Here is an 11,505-nt window from a genome sequence, read left to right on the forward strand (position 1 = left end):
ATGGGGAGGGCAGAACTCTTCCAACATGACGTCCTTCAACTCATCCCACGTCAGACCATAAGCTGCATCGTTTCCGCGTTTGTTTCTCTCGGCCAGCCACCAATCTAGCGCTCGTGATTGGAAGACGCCGGTAGCATTCAGAATGCGGAGATCGTCAGGACAGCCACTCTGGCACAGGGTGACCTCGATCGAATCAAACCATTGGAATAAGGCCATAGGACCATCTTCGCCAGTAAATTCTTTCGGTCTGCAAGCTTTAAACTGCTTGAAGCTAAAAGCAGCCTTAGGGATTTCACTCCTGGACTCTTCGGAAGATTTGCTCACATTTTCGTACAGTTCACTGACGATCTGAGGAACAACTTTCGCCATTTGCTTAGTGATCATTGCGGCGAGGTGTTTATCGGCCTGCTTTCGGCGAGCAGCTTGAGTAGCGCGAGATCTAGATGACGACATTGTCTGCAACAGACATCGCCACAGGACTCAACACAAATTTCGATTATTCCTAATATAGTCTAGCGATTACCATAAAGCTCAAGAACACGTATCCACATAAGCACATAATCACATAGGCACATAAACATATAAGCACATATTAACGTAGAGCACAGAAACACATAGACACGTAAGGCACAGAAGCACATGAGGCAGTCAGAATACAGAAACCTAGCTACATGTTGCACGTATTCCCTATCCTTCACAGCGCATATAACGATTAATTTTAGCAATTACGAGTATCGAGCAACGATTGCGAACAATGACCAGCGATTTGTGGGCATATTGAGGTAGATGTGTAGTGTGAGTTGTGCGTGTTGATCGAGAGCGAAGAGCGAAAAGCGAATAGATCACCAAAATTGAAACGTGTAATCACATAAAATTGACAAATATCAGAGTCAGCAGTTGCGGGCTCAGAATTAAAACACATAGAAATCAAGAATAGATTGCCTTCGGCTAGATAGACGTCGACTATCCAAAGTGGTCCGACTATTCATAAGGGCTTATAAGTGCACACTTTAGCCTTCGGGACTGTGCTCTCGCCTCGAATTTGGGCGAATGGCACACATCCTTCCAGTTTGGTGTGACTTCAAGTCGTTGGAGTGTAAGACCCGAATTTGCATTAAATAGAATTGCCATCCAAAAGACGCTAAAAACATAAACTTTTAAAATGTACAAATCTTTCTTTCTTTAAATGGTAAAAACGTTATATCATTAATGCATGATTTCAACAAAATTTGGGCATGACCCGTCCATAAGACGAGCATATCCCTGTTTTAACCATTAACAAACAAACAAGTCTACAACCCGTTTAACTAGACACGACTAAGAACCATACATCAAGTGTTAGAAAGTGTAACCACTAACAATGTTATACAAAAACTAGCATTTGACCCAAAACATTAATACGTAATAGCGGAAGCGCTTGATAACCATAAAGTGTGCATTTGCTCGCTCCAAATTGCCAAGTCGCCTAAATTGAGGATTTACCTACATTCAACATAATAATTAGGTTAGTATTTTGCCACTAACAATCCTAGATAATAAACCCATTCGCTTCATTCTCGGATTATCATCATTCAATTACTTTGCTAACCGTTAAACGGTTCATTACATGCTTACCTCAAATAGAGGCTAAGCATACTTTACTTAACATACCCGTTAGGAACGGATACTAGCATCATTACATCGCTTTCATTCGATTTGTTCATAATGAACAATCATAGTCATTACATTCTTACTTCACACCTCGATCCGAGAAAAACGGATCGAGTAGACTTTCGTCAATTACATACATAACTTCCCATACCCGGTTCAACTAAAAGAACCGGATATGATGCATTATCTTTTATCACTTCTTCATTACTTACAATCCGTTATGACGGATCTTACTTTTACTTTCGAAAAATCCTAGAATCCAAATCTCACAATTTTAACATACAACACAATTCGATTGAGATTATTATGCATATAACATCATAATAGAAATAGGGTGTACACTAACGTACCTCTCTCTTGAACCTTTTGTTGCGAACCGGAACTAGCTTCTTCTTCTTTCAATCCTACACATAATTCATTCTTATTTAGATTATATCACTTGCACCCATAACACATACATTTAAGTACCATTCCTATTTTATATCACAATGGACAATATATCAATTTCTCACACAAAACCATTTGTTCATATCCCATTCAAAGCTACTTAGATTGTCATTGAGGCATTTCATCAAACACCTAGTGTGCGTACGACATATGAAGCATTATGTACATGTACCCTATGCATAATTTCACTAGATATCATCATAATCCATATAATCAACCATTCTTGCACAAATCATTCATTCTACACATAATAATCTATCAATATTCTAGCACACATACATTTATTCATAGAAATTATTCCACTTATTCAACTTACAAAATCATCATCCTACTAGAACAAGTGGGTTTTCCCCCAAACCTTTAATAAAATCAAATTCAAGCATGATACACCTTCTATTTGGTGATTCTAACTTATATATAAGCTCAATTTCATACTATTTCATAGATTGGTAAAAACCCACTTCATCGACTAGCATTAAAACACATAATTCGACTCACCTTATGTTCAATATGCTTAGATTAGCGAAGAACTAGTTTCATGCATTCGATTTTTGATCAACAACACCTTCAATTTCTGAATTCCTTGTGCTAGGTTGAAGGAGAAGGGTTTCTCCTTCCCCTGCCTTTCTCGCGACCCATACCCACAACACCAACACTAGGTTTTTAATTTCTAAAGTGTTTAATATTAAATTTTTACACATTCAGCCCCTTGCAATTTTCTTTGTTGTCAAATTTTGCTTATTGTTCATTCTTTTAATTACTTACACCTTAATTAGATAACTTAACCAATTTAATTAAACTTTTAGACACAAATAACCTATTAAGCATATTTGGGGTGTTACAAGTCTACCCCCCTTAAAAGAGGTTTCGTCCCCGAAACCTTTCCCATTCCAACTAAACCACTTCTACTCTTACTTTTTCATCTACTCATTCATAACGCTTAATACAGCATAGATGTATTCAGGATCTTGGCAAGAGTTTCATTCATGCATAAACGTATTTGTACGCATTGTCCCCCCGTTCTTAAATCAAGCAAATTACCTTCATAATCACATATAAGTCAGAATCTGATTCAGAGTTCTTATTAGTGTCGTTTTCACTTTATAACGCTAGTTCCTAGCATACATCATCACTAGCGGTTCGTTCATTGAAATTTATTCCAAATGGATACTATTAGTCGTACAAGCTTATACTTACAGCTTGTTTCTATCTTTCTAAATAAACGTAACATATTCATACATTTACTAATATAAATAAATCGATTTATTCATTTCGCACACGAATCATGCACGAGATAATTCATTATTGTAGTCATGACCAGCAAACCCCATTATTCCATTACTAACGTTCTTCTAATTACTTTCTTGTTCATATGAGGGCTTAGCATAACATTATACGTATACTATAGACATTTAATGACTTAGCGGTACTAATATAAAGCTACCCGCTTCCTAATCACTTTTTTTTCATACTTAAAACGAGTATAAAGCATCATTCTACGATTACTACCGTAACTTAAACTAATTATAAGTTTGAGGTAGTCTCAAATTTAATCCTTCGCACACTTTATTATTAGCTCCTTGCATGAACTACTTATGATAACAACTAGGTATGTTGTGTACGAGCACCATACGAGCGTTTAACCAAATCAACTCAAACTTTCATTTAAGGCCTTTAGATCTCCTTCTTAATGACATTCATACCTTCTCACGCTGACCATTACCGATCGATTATTGTATACCATACCATAATTATGCTACCATTCATTTTGTTCACTCTTACAATTAAATCTACGGATTCTTAATCATTAATCAAGAACTAAACATTTTACTAACCTCGCCTTCAGTGCATAAGTCAGTTATCCGTGTGCCGGATCGATTCACTTCTTTGTATGTACCTTCCGTACCAGAATTAGTCTCATTCATTCATGAAATATGCTCCCACTCACGGGCATCCTTCCACTAGCTTTATTACTATTACCTCACTAGGAATTCCATCATATTTATCTATAAATAAATAGTTAGTACATAACCTTTCATAATTGTGTCCTACAGGGTGTTTGTTTGCCTATTGTTTCTTTCACAATTTTCTTACGTGTATGCTAAAACATATCATACATTCCATTTCTTACATACTGTTCTTTCATTTCTTACATGGTTGAATCAATTTCTCAGATTCAAACATCTCCCTCCGAACCTTTCTTTCTTCTGGCATATCATTTCCCATGTAATTTCTTATGAAATGTTTCCGTATTAATCTTCTACATTCAACTTCAAGTGTTGGGTCCTAACACTTAATTCCATGTCCTAATTCATGTAGTGCGTTTCGACGCGACACTCTACATCCTATTTCTAGTGGTGTTCTCACCCTTCTTCCTTAAGTTTGTTTTACATTCAATCACAGGCTTATACTTTTCATTCTTATCTTTCTTTCTTATATTGATCCGTTCCTTTAAGAATCATTAGACCCCCTTTTTGCTAGCTTGACCTGACATAAGTGAGATGATTCTCGTGTTTTTCTCGAGCTTCGGTCAATACATGACCATTTCTTAATATACCATTTCCATTTGTTCATTCACCGTATTTGGTGTTAATTCACCTACGTTCTCTATCATGTCTCTTACTAATGACTATCCTACATTACACGTTGTATTCCTTACGTAATACTTCCAATATTTGTAAGTAATTATTATTTACTAACTTCTACAATATAAACTTTTAAGGTCAACCACTACCCAGTACTTTTTGCATATAAGTATTGTAGTACGTGTTGTACATACCTTCAATTCGAACTTACTTACAGAACGTCCTTAGCTAACATCTGGACTAATATCCTTTCCATACCTTTCATTAACATTACCAAGTTCTCATTTATTTATACGTTCCACTTAATTTCAATTATTCAAACACGCATACATCTTCATGTAAATAAATTCGAAGTGATTGCGAATTCACATTCTTTCTATTCATGCGTTAATCGACTTTTGTTAGTAGAATTTTCTTATAAATGAGACATTTATTATTAGTTATCTCATTTCCAATCCATACAACAAAATTGTCGTCAAGCATAACACATAAATCACTTAATACATAACACATTAACAATTTACTTTAACATTTGTGTCTATGGGCCATTCCATGATATCCCTATATTGTTGACTTTTAGATAGTCAACTGTTTTGCTTACACACTTCAAACTTTTGAACATGTAATCATCTAAATATGATAGACCGTAATATTGATACTCTACGTATTTCATACATACAATTTACGTAATCCTCCAAACAATACACATATATACATTCACCTTCACGTACTATCACATGCTAATGCTTCATGATCCTACGAATAGTAAATATCATTCAAGTTAACTATATAACACAATTCTAACACATCCTTTACTAATAGGTTCGTACGATTTGCATTTAGCACATATTCGCCTCCTAATCATAACAATGCAAATCATTAAATACACATAAGCATCACACCATTCAAGTACAAGGTACAAGGTACAAGCCTCTAATGCATAATTCTGATTAAAGCATACATTCATCAAAATTTTCATACGAATTCCATCTAACTCACATTCTTCAAATTATTTTCACCACTAATCTTATCATTCTTATATTCATTTATTAACAATTCCGGCTCCTTCACATATCCAAGTACTTTAGTCTATATTTACTTCCTTCATTATTCATTATCATACGTTTCTAACTCCACTTTATACATTCGTCATTCATTTCATGCCATTCCATACGTTACATTCGACCTTTATAAATTTTGCTTTATCGCCAACGATCTACATAACTTTACATATCTCCTTATATCTTCTAATAACTTGACAGGAACATAAAACGAGCATTTCTGAGAAATATGGGAACTTAAATTATAATTCACAAACTTTCCATACATCATAGTTCATTAGTCCGTATTCACTTCATTCGCATTCTTACATTTTAAACTTTACTCACTTTTTAAACTTTCAGCATTCTTTCGTGTCATTCGACACTTTACTTTTGACCTTTACAAATTTCTTTCATTTGTAACCACTAATTATGGTTACATATATCATGTTAGGCCTCACATGGACCCTAAATAAACGTTGAAGTGGCTTTCAGAAAGTACTATTGGCTAAAACATGAAAAACATGAAAATCTGTCCGACCAGATTTGCACAACATCATGTTTTTGTTTAATACAAATCATAAGCTTTCCATATAACACATACTTCGACCTTTGTTTACTACACTTGTAATCGTGCAATTCGAAATCTTGATCATCTAAGTCTCATTATTCACCTTATGTTATTCACATCGTTACTTTTAATTCTTTACGAATTCTTTTTCGTTGTGATCACCGATTGTGATCATAAGTATCTTATCCTTATGTTTATAAGGATCTTATATAATTATCTAAATGTCTTTTAGATCATACGAAAATCCTAATCATGAAAAACAAGCAAAACAACAATTTTCAGCAGATCACATTTCTAACAGCCGTCGGCGACGGCCTTAACTTCCGTCGGCGACGGGTTCTAAAAAGTGGCCGTCGCCCATTTCGTCCGTAGACAGCAAGTTAGTGCGTCGGATCAATGGGGGCGTCGGCGACGGCATGGAAGCCCGTCGGCGACGGCTTCTTGATTTGCTAAAACGCTGTTGTGACATTATTTGGCTAATTCAACCATTTTCCGGGTTTGTCTTCAGCCACACGGTCCTTGGAACTCCCGTATGGCCCCCATAAATACTCATCCACGTGCTTAACTTATATATTACATCCCAAACATATTACACCTACTAGTATTTTACCAAAAACTTAACGTGTTACCTCATTGGCGATCTTGGAGCGAGCACACTTTTGAACGAGTCGTCGGTTTGAGTTCAAGCATCACCTCAAATGCTCGAATCCTCAAACCTTGGCTCTGATACCAACTTGTAAGACCCGAATTTGCATTAAATAGAATTGCCATCCAAAAGACGCTAAAAACATAAACTTTTAAAATGTACAAATCTTTCTTTCTTTAAATGGTAAAAACGTTATATCATTAATGCATGATTTCAACAAAATTTGGGCATGACCCGTCCATAAGACGAGCATATCCCTGTTTTAACCATTAACAAACAAACAAGTCTACAACCCGTTTAACTAGACACGACTAAGAACCATACATCAAGTGTTAGAAAGTGTAACCACTAACAATGTTATACAAAAACTAGCATTTGACCCAAAACATTAATACGTAATAGCGGAAGCGCTTGATAACCATAAAGTGTGCATTTGCTCGCTCCAAATTGCCAAGTCGCCTAAATTGAGGATTTACCTACATTCAACATAATAATTAGGTTAGTATTTTGCCACTAACAATCCTAGATAATAAACCCATTCGCTTCATTCTCGGATTATCATCATTCAATTACTTTGCTAACCGTTAAACGGTTCATTACATGCTTACCTCAAATAGAGGCTAAGCATACTTTACTTAACATACCCGTTAGGAACGGATACTAGCATCATTACATCGCTTTCATTCGATTTGTTCATAATGAACAATCATAGTCATTACATTCTTACTTCACACCTCGATCCGAGAAAAACGGATCGAGTAGACTTTCGTCAATTACATACATAACTTCCCATACCCGGTTCAACTAAAAGAACCGGATATGATGCATTATCTTTTATCACTTCTTCATTACTTACAATCCGTTATGACGGATCTTACTTTTACTTTCGAAAAATCCTAGAATCCAAATCTCACAATTTTAACATACAACACAATTCGATTGAGATTATTATGCATATAACATCATAATAGAAATAGGGTGTACACTAACGTACCTCTCTCTTGAACCTTTTGTTGCGAACCGGAACTAGCTTCTTCTTCTTTCAATCCTACACATAATTCATTCTTATTTAGATTATATCACTTGCACCCATAACACATACATTTAAGTACCATTCCTATTTTATATCACAATGGACAATATATCAATTTCTCACACAAAACCATTTGTTCATATCCCATTCAAAGCTACTTAGATTGTCATTGAGGCATTTCATCAAACACCTAGTGTGCGTACGACATATGAAGCATTATGTACATGTACCCTATGCATAATTTCACTAGATATCATCATAATCCATATAATCAACCATTCTTGCACAAATCATTCATTCTACACATAATAATCTATCAATATTCTAGCACACATACATTTATTCATAGAAATTATTCCACTTATTCAACTTACAAAATCATCATCCTACTAGAACAAGTGGGTTTTCCCCCAAACCTTTAATAAAATCAAATTCAAGCATGATACACCTTCTATTTGGTGATTCTAACTTATATATAAGCTCAATTTCATACTATTTCATAGATTGGTAAAAACCCACTTCATCGACTAGCATTAAAACACATAATTCGACTCACCTTATGTTCAATATGCTTAGATTAGCGAAGAACTAGTTTCATGCATTCGATTTTTGATCAACAACACCTTCAATTTCTGAATTCCTTGTGCTAGGTTGAAGGAGAAGGGTTTCTCCTTCCCCTGCCTTTCTCGCGACCCATACCCACAACACCAACACTAGGTTTTTAATTTCTAAAGTGTTTAATATTAAATTTTTACACATTCAGCCCCTTGCAATTTTCTTTGTTGTCAAATTTTGCTTATTGTTCATTCTTTTAATTACTTACACCTTACTTAGATAACTTAACCAATTTAATTAAACTTTTAGACACAAATAACCTATTAAGCATATTTGGGGTGTTACATGGAGTCCGTCGAGACTTTGGTGAGAGTGTTGTAAAACCACATTTAAGAGTAGAACGAGTCATCAAGGTTCGGGTTTCACCCCTAACTTAGCGACTACATTCCTTCTGGTGTGATAAAATCACGAGATTGATAAGGAGATTTGCGTCGAAATATGGATTTCACTCCTGATTCAACGCAAATTCTCTTGTTTTTATAGTAAAAATAGCAATTCGAACGAGTAATATGGTCGAGAGTTTGCGGTTTTCACACCTATTCTTAACCAGATCATTCGTTTGTGTGTGAAGTCAACCTTAGGAAAGCCTGATCTTGCGCGAAACTGTAGTATGCGGTGTTCACACAAGTGTGTAGTGTACAGCGAGTTTGAGCGAGAAATAGCGAGTAAGCTTGTACAAAACCCCTACCGGGTATGCACAAGTCGGTCTGTGGTACTTAGACTATAGACTAGGTCGTTCTAAGACATCAACCTGATGTTTCCGCCATCGGTTGGGGTGTGACAGATTGGTATCAGAGCCATAACTATCTGTTTCGCTCAGTGCCGCGCTACAAGTACTGGTGGCCGGGCATGAAGAGAGATATCGCCCTCTATGTTTCGAAATGCCTGACTTACTCAAAAGTCAAGGCTGAGCACCAAAGACCCTCTGGCTTACTCGTTCAACCTGAGATCCCCATGTGGAAGTGGGAGAGTATAGCTATGGACTTCATAACGAAACTTCCGTGCACGCCCACAGGTCACGACAGCATCTGGGTTGTTGTTGACTGATTGACTAAATCTGCTCACTTTCTGCCAATACGGGAAGACTACAAGGTAGAAAAATTAGCCCGAATCTACACCAAAGAGATCATTTATCGACATGGGACGCCTCGCGACATCATATCTGACCGTGATGCTCGGTTTACCTCGCGTCTTTGGGAGACATTTCAATCTGCTCTCGGTACTGTGCTTAATCTAAGTACCGCATTCCATCCCCAAACCGACGGTCAGACTGAAAGAACGATTCATACCCTTGAAGACATGCCCCGTTCGTGTGTCATAGATTTCGGTGGTAATTGGGACGCATACTTACCTTTAGTCGAATTCTCGTACAATAACAGTTATCATTCCAGCATTCAAATGGCACCATTTGAGGCATTATACGGAAGAAGATGTCGATCGCCTATTGTATGGTACGAGATCGAACACTCACAATTAACCGGTCCTGAGCTATTGCATGAAACGACTGACAAAATCCTCCAAATTCGAGATAATCTACCGAAAGCTCGGAGTCGTCAGAAAAGTTACGCCGATAGACAACGCAAGCCCCTTGAATTTGACGTTGGCGACCATGTACTCCTAAAGGTATCACCTTGGAAGGGTGTGGTCAGATTCGGAAAGAGAGGAAAGCTCGCGCCTCGATACGTGGGACCCTTTAAGATTCTAGAAAGGATCGGAAAAGTGGCCTACAGACTCGAACTACCGGAGGAACTTAACAATGTCCACCCGACTTTCCACGTTTCGAACCTCAGAAAGTGCTTAGCTGAGCATGATTTACACGTACCGCTCGAGGATCTTCTACTCATTCTTAGTGATGCATTAGTTCCAGATCTGAATTCTATCCGGGAGAGATATTGATTTCGGGTTTGAACATGAACTACCAACTCGAACCGTGAACCGGTCGGACTAGGGTGATTCCTATTCGGTCGGGTCACTTGGGCCTAGATAAGGGTTCTGTTGTTCAAGCAAGATATCAAAACGTCTCGTTCAAATCTACAACACTTCAAACAGAAACAAGTGTTAGGACGATCAGACCATCGGAACGGATTGTCGTCCGATCGGATTGCACTTGGTTCCATACTTAAACTTTAATTTAAATATTTCAAGGATCTGGACGTTGTACGGGTTACCGCCCGATCGGATCGCTATCCGATCGAGTGACCGTCCGATCGTGTGACGTTTAGCACTTTGGTACTTAAACAATTTTCAACATGTTCAGTACGTACGGATTTCCACCCGATCGGATAGCCATCCGATCGAGTGACCGTCTTGCTGTGAACTTATTCTCAAATTGAGAAGTCTCGCCAATCGGATTGCTGTCTGATCGAACGATCGTTCGATCGCCTGACCTGAAAGGTAGAGATACTTCTCTATTTTTAAAATACTACAACGAAAACTTCAAAGTAAAACCATTATACACAAACACATCACTCACCAAACGAGGTGTCAATCCAATCAAATGACCATCTGAACGGATTGCCACCCGATCCTTGGTACACCTACACCGTTTTACGTGCCGACTTTCGCTTATGCTATCATTAACTGTTCAGGCTAATTCCCTCTAGCGCTCCCTTCAATCCATTAACTCTACCGTTGTGAGTATACTCGAACCCTTTTTGCTTTATGCACTTTTGGGTGTTACATGCATTACTTATTCAAAATCACATCGAACACGCTACGCAATACTTTAACGCTAACCGCTACCGCATGTTATACGTGACTCGATGAATGCTTGTTTGTTATGTTTACACATAGATTGTTGTCTACCTGCCTTAGCAACGATAGTACTATAGTTTGGACTCAGCACCTGTTCACTCAGGGGTTGTTAAGGACTATTAATCACATGATTCGCAGTGGTGAATATGTGTTACGAACTGCCT

The 11,505-nt window shown here is 37.3% G+C and overlaps 2 long non-coding RNA genes across 2 annotated transcripts; both read right to left on the minus strand.

Annotated features, from left to right (window-relative positions):
• Positions 1 to 1,173: 1,173 nt before the first annotated feature.
• Positions 1,174 to 2,729, minus strand: LOC110896754. Its single transcript, XR_002568141.1, has 3 exons — positions 2,596 to 2,729; positions 2,001 to 2,054; positions 1,174 to 1,482 (listed from the first exon to the last, which is right to left on the minus strand). It is a non-coding gene; the product is annotated as an uncharacterized LOC110896754 (long non-coding RNA).
• A 4,377-nt stretch (positions 2,730 to 7,106) lies between these two features.
• On the minus strand, positions 7,107 to 8,662 carry LOC110896755. The gene is made up of 3 exons (XR_002568142.1): positions 8,529 to 8,662; positions 7,934 to 7,987; positions 7,107 to 7,415 (listed from the first exon to the last, which is right to left on the minus strand). It is a non-coding gene; the product is annotated as an uncharacterized LOC110896755 (long non-coding RNA).
• Positions 8,663 to 11,505: the final 2,843 nt, after the last annotated feature.

Source organism: Helianthus annuus, chromosome 12, assembly GCF_002127325.2.
Source record: "Helianthus annuus cultivar XRQ/B chromosome 12, HanXRQr2.0-SUNRISE, whole genome shotgun sequence".
NCBI classification, from domain to species: domain Eukaryota; kingdom Viridiplantae; phylum Streptophyta; class Magnoliopsida; order Asterales; family Asteraceae; genus Helianthus; species Helianthus annuus.